At 39.4% G+C, this 15,580-nt stretch overlaps 1 pseudogene; it reads left to right on the forward strand.

Annotated features, from left to right (window-relative positions):
• Positions 1-14,197, forward strand: part of LOC129395681 (zinc finger protein 736-like) — a 41,716-nt pseudogene extending 27,519 nt beyond the window's left edge.
• The last annotated feature ends 1,383 nt before the right edge of the window (positions 14,198-15,580 follow it).

Raw genomic sequence — 15,580 nt, forward strand, 5'->3', positions numbered from 1 at the left:
TTTTCTCTGGGCTTGTGTGTTTTTTAGTTTAAAAGGTTTTCCCATATTTTTCTTTTTTCTTTTCTTTTCTTCTTTTCCTTCCTTCCTTCCTTCTTCTCTCTTTCTTTCTTTCTCTCTGTTTCTTTCTTTCCTTCATTCCTTCCTTCCTACCTATCTTCTTTCCTTTTCCTTCCTTCCTTCCTTCCTTCTTTCTTCCTTTTCTTCTTCTTCTTCTTCTTCTTCTTCTTCTTATTATTATTATTATTATTCTTTAAGTTTTAGGGTACCTGTGCACAACGTGCAGGTTTGTTACATATGTATACATGTGCCATGTTTGTGTGCTGCACCCATTAACTCGTCATTTAGCATTAGGTATATCTCCTATTGCTATCCCTCCCCCTCCCCCCACCCCACAACCGTCCCCGGTGTGTGATGATCCCCTTCCTGTGTCCAAGTATTCTCATTGTTCAATTCCCACCAGTGATTGAGAACGTGGGGTGTTTGGTTTTTTGTCCTTGCGATAGTTTGCTGAGAATGATGGTTTCCAGTTTCATCCATGTCCCTACAAAGGACATGAACTTATCATTTTTTTATGGCTGCATAGTATTCCATGGTGTATATGTGCCACATTTTCTTAATCCAGTCTATCGTTGTTGGACATTTAAGTTGGTTCCAAGTCTTTGCTATTGTGAATAGTGCCGCTATAAACATACATGTGCATGTGTCTTTATAGCAGCATGATTTATAATCCTGTGGGTATATACCCAGTAATGGGATGGCTGGGTCAAATGGTATTTCTTTCTGTTTTGAGTGGGAGCTTCACTGTTGTTACCCAGGCTGGAGTACAATGGCACAATCTTGGCTCACTGCAACCTCCAGCTCCTGGGTTCAAGCAATTCGCCATCCTCAGCCTCCTGAATAGCAGGAATTACAGGAGCCTGCCACCACACCAAGCTAATTTTTGCATTTTTAGTAGAGACAAGGTTTCACCATGTTGACCTGGCTTGTCTTGAACTTCTCACCTCTGGTGATATGCCTGTTTCAGGCTCCCAAATTGCTGATATTACAGGTGCGAGCAACCGCTCCCGGCATTCTCCATGTTTCTTATCGAGATCCTATAGTCAGTTGCTATACCCCTTTTCTGCCTTCACTTGAAACAGTCATTTAACTTTGGTCTCAGCTATCCAAAACTGTCAGTTACCAACTTTCCTTTCAACACTGCCATGGAATATAGAAATTAGTTTATTGTAAGGTCTCAAAAACCCAGAAGCATGGACACAGGTGTCACTATTTTATTTATTATTGGACGGTGGAGACAGGAGTTGGGAGTCGATATTTAAAGTCATGATAGGATGAAGAATGGCTTTCGTGGGTAAACACAAAATACTTTTATTAAACCACTATGTGGTTTTTTGCATTTTGCTCCCTTCGGGTGCTGCAAATTTTTACCTGGTTATTAGATTTCTCACAAAGGCATTTTGATCGGTATATTTCTGTTAAGTTTAAATTTGTATTAAGGAATTAGAGCCTGTGATATTTTATTGTCACCTTGTTAATGTGCTTTGTTTAATTATATATTTGTAAGGTGTATTCACCTGAGTCTAACGAGGGAGAGATTTATAGTCCTTTTTTTTTTTCTTAGCTTTCTCTTTTTATTTTACTGTAGAGCTATTGCTGGAGTATGACATAAAAGAATCATTTCAAAAAGTGATCCTGAGAAAATATGGTAGCTGTGACCTTAATGGTTTATATTTAAGGAAAGACTACCAAAGTGTGGGTAATTCCAATGTGCAGAAAGCAGTTATGATGGGCTTTTTCAATGTTTGTTAATTACCCTTAGCAAAACCTGTCAACCTAATAAATAAGGCAAAGCTTCTGAGTTGTGCTCAAACTTCACTGAACATAAAAAAAGTTTTGGTGGAGACAAGTGCTGAAAATGTGAAGAATGTGGCAAAGACTGTAGGTTGTTCTCAGATTTTACTATAAAAAAGAGAATTCATACGGCAGATAGATGGTACAAATGTGAAGAATGTGTCAAAGCCTTCAATATTTCTCAAACCTTGCTGAACATAAATTTGAGTTTAAAATGGAGAGAAACCCTACAAATGTAAAGAATGAGACAAAACTTTTTCCTGATGCTCAACCCTTATTAAACACAAGAGAAATTATACTGGAGACAGACCCTACAGATGTGAAGGATGTGGCAAATCCTTTAAGTGCTTCTCAGACCTTACTAATTAGAAGAGAATTCATACTGCTGAGAAATCCTACAAATGTGAAGAATGTAACAAAGCCTATAGGTAGTTCTCAGACCTTCATAAACATAAGATAATTCATACCGCAGAGAAAACCTACAAAGGTGAAGAATGTAATAAACCCTATAGGTGGTTCTCAGACCTTAGTAAACATAAGACAATTCATACTAGAGAGTCATACTCTACAAATGTAATGTCCATGGAAGAGGTATTATGTAGTTCTTTGTCCTTAGTGAACATAAAATAGTTCATACTGGAGAGAAACCCCACATCCATGAAGAATGTGGCAAAGCCTTTACCCGCTCCTCAACCCTTATTAACCACAAGAGAATTCGTATGGAAGAGAGACCTTACAAATACAAAGAATGTGGCAAAACCTTTAAGTGCTTCTCAGACCTTACTAGTCATAAGACAATTCACACTGGCGAGAAACCCCACAAATGTGAAGAATGTGGCAAAGCATTGAGCTCATTCTCACATCTCATTAGACATAAGATAATTCATATAGAGAGAAGCTCCGCAAGTGTTCAAAATGTGGAAAAGCCTTCAATAAATCCTCATTTTGGGTTCAACATCAGAGACTTTATACTGAACCAATGCGGTATAAAGTTAGTGACTGTTTAAGAACATTTAACTTATGGTCCTGGGGAGTCTCTAGGAAGTTGCTTCATAATCTGAGTGCTTTTTTGTTGGGTACATATGTAAGTGTTTACTATTATGTAATGCCATTCTTTGTCTTTTTTAAAACCTATGTTGACATAAAGTCTGTTTTGCCAGAAACTAGGATTGCAGCCCCTACTTTTTTTCTGTTTTCTATTTGCTTGGTAGATTTTTCTTTTTTCCTTTTTTCGAGCTTATTTGAGATGGGTGTCTTGATTATAGCACATCATTAGATATTGATATTTTATTCAGCTTGCCACTCTGTTTTGTAATTGAGGAACTTAGCCCATTTTCATTTAAGGTTAGTATTCACATGTGTGGATTTGATTCTGTCACTATGATCTTAGCTGGCTATTTTGCACGTTTATGTGGTTGCTTTATAGTGTCATCAATTTACGATTTTTAGTGTGTTTTTGTAGTGACTGTTATAGTCTTTTTCTTATTTAAAGTTTTCTTTAGAAGCTCTTGTAAGGCAGGTCTGTGCTAAAAGATTTCCTCAGCATTTGCATATCTGAATAGGATCACATTTATTTTTCACTTCTGAAGCTTACTTTGGTTGGATATAAATTTTTGATTTGGAATTCTTTTTTTTAAGAATGTTGAATATTGGTCCCTAATCTCTTTTGACGTGTAGCATTTCAACTGAAAGGTTTGTTGTTTGCCTGATGGCCTTCTTTTAGAGGCGACCTGGCTTTTTAGTCTAGCTGCCTTTAATACATTTTTTTTCTTTCATTTTGACCTTGGAGAATCTCATGATTATGTGTCTTGAAAATGACCTTCTTGTGAGGTATCTTACTGGGATTTTCCCCATTTCCTGCATGTGAATGTTTGCCTCTCTATATAGGCTGGGAAAGCTCTCTTGAATGATATCTGAAAATAAGTATTTCAAGTTGTTTTTATTCTCCCCATCACTTTCAGGCACTCTTTTTAATCATAGATTTGGTTTCATTACATAATCCCATATTTCTTAGAGGTTTTGTTTATTCCTCTTTTTTTTTTTCACTCGTCTTGTCTGTCTTATTTAAGAAAGCCAGTATTGAAGCTCTGAGATTCTTTCCTCTACTTGGCCTATTCTGCTGTTAATACTTGTGATTACATTACAAAGTTTTCATATTGTGTTTTTTCAGCTCTATCAGATTGGTCACATTTTCCTCCTGATTGGCAGTTTTTTTCTATCCATTCCTGCAATTTTCTTCCCTTCATTGCATTGGGTTGCAACTCCATTTGTAGCTCAATGAAGTTTATTCATTTCCGTATTCTGAATTATACTTCTGTCATCTTAGGCCTCGGTGGACATGTAATTTTTTCATTTGGATGAGAGATGTCACTGTGGCTTTTTGTGTTTTCAACATTTTTGCACTGATTTTGTCTAATCTTTGTGTGTGTATCTTTGAGATTGCTGACCTTTGAATGGGGTTTTGGGTTTTTTTTTTTTTTTGATCCTATTTAATGGTCTTGAGTATTTGATGTGGAATAAGGTGTTTGCAACTAACAGGCTTTGTTCCTGGGAGATTTTTTTTTCTTTTTTTTTTTTTTTTTTTTTTTTTTTGGTGGTGGAGCGGCTATGCTCAGCTCACTGCTCGGAGGCTTCATACTCTTAGGAACCTGTATTGAGCTCCAGCTGTCTTCTCTGGCTCCTTGATATTTAGAGTCCACCACTCTTTGTGACTAATGTGTCACAGCTTCAGAAGAGTGTTAGTGGATATGGGGTTTCTGCCTGTCTTTGGGCATTCACCTCAGTGGCAGGAACAAAGCAGCTAAGAGGGGAGTAGGCTGTATCTGCTGGAGACTGTGTGTGCTGTTGCACTAAAGTTGGTGTTGCGTTGGGCAGGATGCTGGCCAGTGAATGTTTTGATGCCTTATTTGTGCCCCCTCATGAAATTCTAATTGTTCAGAGTGTGGGAGGATACACTGCTCACCACACAGTGTTAGCAGAAAAGCAGGGGTGAGGCTTTCTGGTTCTCTACCCACCAGAGCTTTATCTACAGTAGAAGTTGCTGAGGGTGGCAGAGGCATACTGCATTCCCACTTGCTGCTGGGGCAAGCAAAGCCAAACCCACCTTTGCAGACATATGCCAGGAAAGTAATATGGAGAGTTGCCATGGTATCAGGGGAAGCTACAGTATGAGGAAGATACAAGTGGGCTGCAGAATGGGGAAGATACATGTAAGCTGCAGTGATAGGGTCTGCCTTGCTGTAGTTCTTCAGGGGTCAGGCATGGATTACCATTGCTGATGCTGTGGTATTATCTTCCAGGGTAACTGAGACTGCCCTGTAAGCAACTGTAGCTAGACTGGGATCCTGGGAGAGGCCCGAAGACCAAGGAGTGCTCGGTTGGACCACCCCTTCTGATTTGCAACATTATCCTGTAGAAATTAGTTCCCCTCAGGCTAAAGTCTCTTATGGGAGCAAGTTTAGTCTATAGAAATGGCCATCACTGGCCTTATTTTACTATAGATGCTCTTGCACCAAACCCTCTGGAAACCATATGAGCTGGCTTACTGCCCCACCTCTTTGCTGGTCTTCTGGGGGGCTGCACTTGAGAGAGATGTAGGTCATCAATCCCTCGGTGCAGTCAGCCCTGGATGGAAAATATGTGCTTTCGGCCAAGTTAGGGGCTCGCTGTCTGGTGAGGAGCACCGGGGAGTTTGTGAGCCCCATGGAGGATGGTCTAACCTCCTCTCCTTGGGTATAATGCAGCTCATTTGAGGTGTGAATAAGGCAATTAGGGTTTGGGATATTTCATTAGTTTGAGGGTAGCAGGGACAGCTCTTCTGCACAGGCAATGATGAAATATATTCAGTTGCCCCTGGAAGCTGTGTCCATGGAGTTCCTAAGTTTTTGCTGGCTCAATAGATCTGGCAATGATTGGCTAGTGGCCCAGGCCTGGAGGACCTGCCCAGTGAGAATATATAAGAACAGGAACACATGTAACAGTCTGACCCCTTTTGTGAAAAGCTGCTGCATCTGCAATACGCTGGGTGTCCACTACAGTATCTAGTCACCTCAGATTTTCCGGTACCTGAAGTTATCACCAGTGAGTGTGCAAAAAAAGCAACAATGGCACATGCCCTTTTCTCTGGGAGCTCCATCCCAGGGAGGTATAGACCTGTTTTCAGCCCAAAAGCACTTGTAGGAAGTAGCCGGAAATGCCTGTGGAAAGGTCTTCCCCAGTGAAAAGAAAATGACTGGGGATCCACTTAAGAAAGCAGCCTACTGGGTGCAGCAGCTCTTGCCTGTAGTCTCAGCACTTTGGGAGGCTGAGGTGGGCGGATCAACCTGAGGTCCGGAGTTGGAGACCAGCCTGAACCAACATGGTGAAACCCCATCTCTACTAAAAATACAAAATTAGCCAGGTGTGTTTGTGTACGCCTGTAATCCCAGCTAGTCTGGAGGCTGAGGCAGGAGAATCATTTGGACTCAAGAGGCAAAGGTTGTGGTGATCTGACATTGCTTTATTGCATTCCAGCCTGGGCAACAAAAGTGACACTCTGTCTCAAGAAAGAAGGAAGGAAGGAAGGAAGGAAGGAAGGAAGGAGAGAAAGAAAGAAAGACAAGAAAGAAAGAAAGAAAGAAAGAAAGAAAGAAAGAAAGAAAGAAAGAAAGAAAGAAAGAAAGAAAGAAAGAGAGAGAGAGAGAGAGAGAAAGAAAGAAAGAAAGAAAGAGAGAAAGAAAGAGAAAATGAAAGAAAAGGAAGGAAGGAAGGAAGAAAGAAAGAAGGAAGGAAGGAAAGAAAAAGAAAGAAAGGAAGGAAGGAAGGAAGGAAGGAAGGGAGGAAGGACTGTAACCATCTTTTGTAGAACAGGTCTGCTGTGCAGAGGTACCACTTCCATCCAGTTTATTTGGATTCTCCAAAGCCAGAAGGATGGAACAGGTAAGTGACACAAACAGGAAAAATGGCAGCTCACTCTTTGCTCTAGGAACTATAGCCCAAAAAATTTTCAAAATTCCATCAACCAAAGAGTACCAGTGGTGTTAGCTGGAGAAACTCATCAGGAAGTACTTTCCAGTGAGGAAGAAGGAGATTGGGGACCTGCTTTAACAGGCAGTCTAGTCTAGCCATGTCTTTCTAGAGCACCTGTATTATGCTTTGTGATTCTAGTCAGCTTGGGCTCTTCAAAGCCTGATGGCTGAAATGGCTAAGTTTCCCAGGCAGCAAAGATGACGGCCCACTCCTCTTTCTGGTAGTTCCATCCCAGGGAGATGCAGTGCTGCTACCAATGGTTGGCTGGAATTCTAAGCCAGTACATCTTACCCTGTGAGGCACTGAGAAAATGCGTCCTACAGACCATCAGTGCTAAGCACCCTGAATTCTGCCTTTTTCCTATGGATATGTTCAAGATTGTAACCTCCTGCTTTGCTGGAGTTCCAGCGAATTTTTCTGGGAAGGCTAGAAAGTCAGCGAATCTAAGGCTCTTGAATCACTGCAGTCTTGAGTGGCTGCTCTGCTGAGACTCCCTGTAGCTATGTGCATTATACAAAAGGCCCCGGTGAAGTGGGTTTATTAGGGGATCACCTTACCTGAGGGTTGCAAAGATCTGTGGAAGAATCATGGGTTCCCAGGATCATGCATTCACTTACTGCCTTACTGGCTGTGAAGGTGTCCCTGGCTCCATGTTGCTTTCAGGTGTCCCAGTGTCCTGCCTTGCTTTACTCCATTCTCCTTATGTTAAGTTGCTTCTTTGATTAGTCTCAATGCAATTACCTGGTGTTTCAGCTGAAAGTCACGTATTTATGCACACCTTGCATTCCTGTCTATGAGAACTACAGAGTCTAGCTGCCTCTTTCTAGTCAGCAATCTTGATCACCTTCCTCTAAAAGGAATTTACTTTTTATATTAAAAGAATTTAATATTTTTTGAGAACATATATTTTCAAAAGCAAATATTGATGTAATTCATCTCTTACCTTTGGTGATATATCTTTATTTCTAGAATTTATGTGAAAGAGCATGGTCAATAGCTGCTGCACCAGAGTTATGAGAGCTTCTTCTATATTACAAGGACAGATTTATACACTTTTCCATGGAAGATTAAGAAAACAGAAATCTAAGATACCTGAAGAATTTCTATGTACAAAGGCAACTTAGTTGTTGGTTTACGACAGTATCATAAATGACAGGATGGTAGGAGTGGAGTAAGGGCAACATTCTGCATAGTGAGAGAAACAATTTGATTTTTAGTTGGACATTGCTTTACCATTTGCAAATTAAGGTAATTGGAATAAAGTGAATTCCAAAATGCTTTTTTAATGAAAATGTGTGGACTTAATTTCTTTTAGTAAATCAATATTGTTATTTTGTTAAAGCTATTTGACATTGAATGTGTATCTTGCAACTGATGATAAGTTATCCCATCTTAACCAAGGCTGTAGGTAACTGATGGTAACAATATACTACTGAGAGACAGTGGAATAACATCTGTAGTGATTCCTTTGTCAGTGGTTTTTAAAATGAAATAATTTGGAAAGTGTGGTTTTTACAACTTACATTTTTTTTTCCTTGTAACTACTGGTTATTATGATGGTTGTAATGAAGATCATATTAGTATAATGGAGCTCTATGTTTCTGAATACTGAACAACTATTTATAAAATTTGATCCTACTTTTTCTCTATTAAAGGTATGACTGCTCTGCTCTGATAAACACACACAGACCTTTAGTTTTGATTTACATGAATTTAAATATAAGAAATATATTACTGTAAAATAAACTCTAGGTATGTAACAAACTTATAGAAAATAATCATATTTATTTATGGTTGGTTACATTGAGAAGAAAATAAAAATATTAAAATGAAACAAATCCTTTTACAAGTGTTGACATCTTACCAGCAAGCCAGAAACTTCAAAGATTTTCAAAGCAAATCTATTTTCTCTGCTTTGTATTAAGCTCCTTGATTTAAAATGTGATTGCTAGTGGCTTAGAATCATCTTCCGCAAATTTTTCTTTTTTTGTAGGTTTGCCTGTTGCTCACCCTAGACATAATATATAATTTTCTTTTCATCAAAGTTCATAACACTTTCTTTGGACTGTGCTTGGTGGCTCATGCCTGAAATCCCAGCACTTTGCGTGGCTGAAGCAGGTGGATCTCCAGAGATCAGGAGTTTCAGACCGGCCTGGCCAACACGGTGAAATGCTGTCTTTACTAAAAATACAAAAATTAGGTGGGCATGATGGCGGGCTCCTGTAATCCCAGCTACTCAGGAGGCTGAGGCAGGAGAATCACTTTAACCCAGGGCATGAACATTACAGTGAGCCAAGATGGTGCCATTGCACTCCAGCCTGAGCAACAAAGCAAAACTTCATCTCAAAACAAACAAACAAACGAAAAGACATTCTCTGTACAATCCCCTCAGAAATTATGAAAGTGACTTTGATAAAATGTAATGCTATTCGGAAAATAATTTTTACATGTGAGTAATTTTACAGTGCGTGCATGGTATGCTATTTATTTAGTACGTTTTGTATTTTTTCAATTTTAGAATTCTATTAATCCAATTTTTGTTTACTTATTGACTATTTTACTCTATAAAGTTGACAGAATTGAGTTTATTAATTTTATTGGGCCAATATATTTAAGTAAACAATAGAACGTTTAGTAAGTCATGAGGTCTTTTTGACATACACATGAAGTAAACAAATACAATACTAGGTACGTAATGGAAGCTATGTAATTAGAAATAAATATTCCTTTTAAAATTAGCCTGTGGTCTCAAGTGAGAAATTTAAAATATCTATAGTAAATAAATGACATTAATTCTGCATACGAGGAGAGCATAATTGTAACCAATGCTGCACTAGTGAATCTCACAATTGAAACAAGATTAAGAGATGGACGTTTTAGCAAAACTAAGTGAAAACGTTGTAAAATTTTCAGATTATGTTTCTGCATTTAAACATTTAGTGAGAGAAGTAGTGCACAAGTCTATCCAGTCAAACTTGAAATGGCTGACACATGTTAACGGTATTCACCACAGGTATTGACACCTAAAATGCCCTGAACTCTTTTCATTTAGATTAACAAAGTATTGTTTTTGTCTTCGTCCTCTAAATTCTGGCTTAGACAGAATTATCAAGCCATTTCATGTAGATTTGATTCTAGATTATTTATTTATTTATTTATTTACTTATTTACTTACTTACTTACTTACTTACTTACTTTTTGAGATAGAGTCTCACTCTGTCACCCAGACTGCAGTGCAGTGGCATGATCTTGGCTCACTGCAACCTCCACCTCCCAGGTTCAAGTGCTTCTCCTGCATCAGCCTCCCTAGTAGCTGGGACTACAGGTGTGTGTCATCACGCCTGGCTAATTTTTTATATGTTTAGCAGAGGCTGGGTTTTACCATGTTAGCCAGGAGGGTCTAGATATTTTGACCTTATGATCTTCCCTCTTTGATCTCCCAAAGTGCTGGGAGTACAGGCATGAGCCACCATGCCCAGACTGGATTCTAGATCTTGACACAGCACATTTTCAACTTAATGTTTCTGCAGATAGAAAAGCTGTGTAATATGGAAGAACAAAGCCAAACATTTATTACAGTTCAAGGAGATTTTGTTTGTGCCCTGCTGTCCTGGATTCTCAGAAGTGTAGGGCTGGCAGACATTACTGGAAGGCAGAAGTGGGAAACAAGCCTAAATGAGAATTCCGTGTGCGTCAAGTTTGTCTTCTTAGGAACTGGAAGGATCAGCCTTCAATTCTGGGTAGATTATGGGCAATTGGGGGGGTATATAAAGAGCGGTTACGTTCCATCAGGTTCTAAGTCAATCCACCTTCTGCAAGTAGTAAAACCCAGTAAAATTAGTATTTGTTTGAAATATGAATTGGGTGATTTTTAAAAATAATACACATAATAGGTTTGCTCTGTATATTTTTTAATGATTCTTTCACAAGAGCTCTTTAGCCTTATTTCTTTACTCAAGCAGATTCTGAATGTCATAAAATCTGCTTATTATCAGATACTGAAAGATAAAGCAAAGAATCTGTTTAATTTTTTGTGGGAAATTTAGCCTGTAAATTTAATCTCCTTTGTATAATCTTTAAGTTTTACTGTGGAAGACTAGATTTAGGTTTACTAAGTTTTTGGCAACTATAAAAGCATATTCATAATGTAACTTTAAAAGATACTATGAATATCAATTTTCAAGTGCATTGATTTCTTTTTTTACTTGAGAAAGATAAGCTATTTGAGAATTATATTACCCAACATGTCCAAAAAATGTTTTTAATTTGCCTATTTAAAAAAATCTGTTGATTTTGAATTGCATACCAAGATAACCTTATTTTAAGATTGAGGATAAGATGAAAAATAATTTATGTAAATAACATAAACTAAGTTTACTGAAATTATTTACTTATTTAAGAAACTTGATTAAATTTTAAATAAATTGCTGTCACCTATTAGCATTTGTGCAGCATTATTTTTAAGATTTGGTGTCTAAAACAGGTAACGATTTGGACAAAGAAGAAAAGAAAAATTCAATGATTGGTATAACAATAAATTTCAGAAAATAAAAGCTTTGTATGATGATCTAATTAAAATAATGTAAAGGATAAAAATTTTAATATTTGTTTTTACACATTATTTGGCAAAATCAACCCTGAGATAGCAATGTGTAGAAAATACTATTAATTCTGTTTTTGAGAATCTTATGGACTTTAGCACTTTGAGAACCTTCACTATAGGCCCAGGATTCCCTAGGCATTTCTTCCAGGAGAATATCTTATGGAAATGAAGCAGAAGGCCATGACCACAAAGATAAACGGATGCTCATCTCCTAGAGACAAGTAGGTGCAGGTTGCAGAAACAGTAGGCTTTTCTTGGTGGTCCAGGAAGGGGCTATTCCCACCATCCTAGAAAAGGGGCCTGGAACTCCATTGAGCCCTCTCTCCTGCAGGGACCTCAGAGGGCATTAGGGGAGGCCAGCCTAGGTGTTCTGTCCTGTCCCTGGCCCTTGGGTCCTGCCTCATCTGCTATCTTTTTCCACAAAGAAATCAGGATGGCAACCCACAATGCAGCCCCACTAGAGGAAGGAGATAAAGAGAGTCAAGGCTCACACCCATCTTGGAACATTAAGTGACTTACTGATTAGCTAGTCCAAAAGTTAGAGCAGAATTTGGTGGTGTGACACCCTAAGATTACATTCTAGGAGAAACCTGTATGGCACATGCCTGAGGCTGTGCGTTGAAGGAGTGTTAGACAGGTCACTTGGGCTTCAGTGAGCCTGTGCCCCTAGTCAATTCATGGAGACACGGGCTTGATAAGAGCAGGCAACAAGGGTGCAACACAGCAGACATGCTTAGCTGTCAGTTGGGCAAGGAGGGGTAGGCATCAGAATTCCCTGCAGGGGAGAACCCTCTTAGGGCCCTGAACAGATTCTTCAGTTTTTTGAAGCACAGGCTGTACTTGGAGCTTCAGGGGTGGCACTGTCCTGTGGCATGGTAAAGGTGGGGTAAGCAGTCAGTCACCGAGGGGCTTTCATTGCTCATTTTTCTGGTGAGCATGATTGAGAGCCCAAAGCCACAAGCCAGGAGGAGCAAGAGCACTGGGCTGAGGCATCACCTTTTTTCTTCACTGGCTCCCATAAGCCTTCCTGGCATGCCTTGAGGAAGAAGATCCCTTATCCTTGTGAGCGTAGGCACAAAAGTCATGTGAGGAAAGCCCAACAACAGCCTCTTTTGTGGGCGCACCTGGGCCTCCCCACTCCAGTGGCCTGTGAAACCCAAATGTAATTCCAGAGATGAGAATTTAAATTTGGTTCTAGAAACAAAGAGTTCAGCTCCGAGGCCAGAGCAGAAGTGGACATGTTAATTCCATGACACAAGGGCCAAATCAGAGAAATGGATTGACTGTTAAGCTGTACCCATGCAGTGTGTGTACTGACCCAAGCAGGTCCCATTCTCTTCCTGTCTCCAATTATTTTACCTACAACTTGTCATTTGTACCAGCTCTTTCTCTATCCCCCACATCCTGTGGTTTTTGAAATTCCTCTGAAGGCTGCATGACTAGAGTTAAGGGTCACAGCACTCTAGCCCACTCAGGCTGTGCCAGGAAGAGAGATCTCTCAACCTACCTTGACACTTAAGAACCATGCATAAATAGTGCCAACTCTAGGAGGAGGGCTGTCACATCGTCAGACTGTTTTCTGCTCTCCATACCAAAAGATAAATTAGAATGACAAAGAAATTAAGACACAGACCTGGCAGTTCTGCCTTTTAAGGGCCAGCCTCAGCCTAGTCACCGTGAATCACAATTTCAGGTTCTGCGTCAGCGTGTCCCACCTTGGAAAATAGTGGAACTGGGACCCCAGAATGTCATGATCCAATGACAGTCTGGAGAAGGGGCACCTCAGCAGCCTGTACAAACCCAGTCACACCTGTAACAGAAACACACCCTACCAACTAAGAAGCCATCTCATTATCTTAGACAACCATACCAGCAATGTGCACACACAATGGGCCTTTTAGTAAACTGTCAACTCAAGGATTTAAGAAAAATCAAACCATTTTGAATTTAGAGTCTCAGGAAGAAGACCCTCCACTGCCTTAACCAGCCTGTATGATGGATGAAACTGACAGTGTTAACTTGACTTGGGCATACCTGGAGACTGACCTTGTATTAAAAAAAAAAAAAAAAGCTTCTGAGTGCCCAGAGATCCAAGATAAAAAACCTAGTAGTGGCTGAGCTGAAAATTATTCTTTATTTATGAGGAATATCTCAGTACCAGGTCTGTTCCATCCTGTGGCATGGAATACAGGCCACACAGGGGACTGAGGCCACTCCTTTTTTGTTAAATAAATGCTGACAGGTGAAAAGTTGTTGAAAAAAGTGCTAAATAACAATGCTATACAAACTGCATGCTTTTTGTAAGTGGGAATGGTTATCATGCTAAGCCCACTGACAGTGGACCTTTTCCCCTCTTTTTAAGTCCCCAGTAAAACTCCGTATCTCATTCACTGGTTCTAAGTCTCTTCTTTGACATCTTGAACCTGGTGCCATTTCTATGGGAGTTGAATTTGATGCAACTTATCCCATATTAAGGAAGGATTTCAGACTCTGCTCAATGTGCTTCAAAGCTCACCGAGGCATCAGCTAAGAAAGATGCTGTTGTTCTCTTTACCACTCTCATTCAGGCCTCTTTTCCTTAGATGCACAATCAGTGGTGTACCAGGAAAGATGACTAAGAGAAACATCGTGGTCACAATCAAGATTAATGCCAGAATAAGCAGTGACCACTTGGAAATCAAAAGGGAGCATTTTTCAATGCCCTCAAATTCTGTCTTCGGTTCCTGGATTCAGTAATGGTTTTGAAGATCCATCCAACCTCTAGAGGAACCATGGGCCCTTAGGAGGTAAACACCTACACTTAATCCTGGTTCAACAAAGCTTTCTCTTGACAAATGTGATGTCCGTGATCGTGAGCTTCTAAGCAATCTGCACAAAGCATAACCTGAAAACCTATAAAAGGGAGATGAGTAGGTATGAGGGAAATAATTTTCCACATTTTTTTCTTGGGAAATTCAAAAAATTGTGATGGTGGGAAAATGTGCAGAAGAAGACAGCATATTAAAAGTCCTCATCAGGTGATTTTTACCACCAAGAGTTTTTAATCCCAGCTATGAGATCTCCAAATAAAAACCAGAAGTTACTTCACTGCATCTATCCATGATTTATTGTACAATATTTTGTCTATCACAGTGAGGGGTCTTCACTGAGGATCTTCCCATTAAACATATAAAGATAAAGAAAGGAAAAGGTAAAATAGCAACTCCATGAAATCATAAGATAAAATGTAGAAATATTCATCTTCTCACATCAATTGCATTTTTGTACATATATGAATGTGTATCTACCCATAAAGCTAATATATTCAAAATAAATCAAATATATGTCAAGTTAAAACTTAAAAAAATTTTTTTTGACTGGGTGCAGTGGCTCACACCTGCAATCCCAGCACTTTGGGGGATTGAGGAGGGTAGATCATTGAGGTCAGGTGTTTGAAAGCAGCTTGGCCAACGTGGTGAAATCCCGTCCCTACTAAAAATACAAAAAAGAAAAAAAAAATTCCTGGCATCTGTAATCCCAGCTACTTTGGAGGCAGAGGCAGGAGAATCACTTGAAACTGAAAGGCAGAGGTTGCAGTGAGCTGAGATCACATCACTGCACTCCAGCCTGGGTGACACAGCAAGACTCTGTCTCAAAATTTTATTTTTTAACGGCAAAAAGATTCACATATGGTGCAGACATTACTTGTTGGAGTGGAGTGGGTGTGGCTCTGTCCTTGTAAAGTAGGAAGAGCAATCAGTGCCCTGGATTGTGTGTAGGGAATCCATTGGTACACAAATAAAGAGGCAATCAGGGCTTCAGCCTAGCAATACTGAGGCTTGCAGGGGGCTTTCGAAAGCAGTGGAAATGGCCCGTAAAACTGAATGCTAGATGGGCTTGTAACAATAAAAGATCTGTCCAGGGATAACAGCAGTTCTGATAGGAGCCCCTGACTATACCCTGCCTCAGCAAAATGTAGACAAATAAAGAAAAAATAATTCAAGAGAAATAAAATTTAAAAATAAATTTAAAGCGATTGGAAAATAGTAAGGGCAAATAAAATAAACTGAAACAAAATAGAGAAAAGTAAAGAAAAATATAACTAAGATTAGTGAAAATAAAATCAAGATGAAGATAAAC

Source organism: Pan paniscus, chromosome Y (assembly GCF_029289425.2).
Source record: "Pan paniscus chromosome Y, NHGRI_mPanPan1-v2.0_pri, whole genome shotgun sequence".
Lineage (NCBI taxonomy): Eukaryota > Metazoa > Chordata > Mammalia > Primates > Hominidae > Pan > Pan paniscus.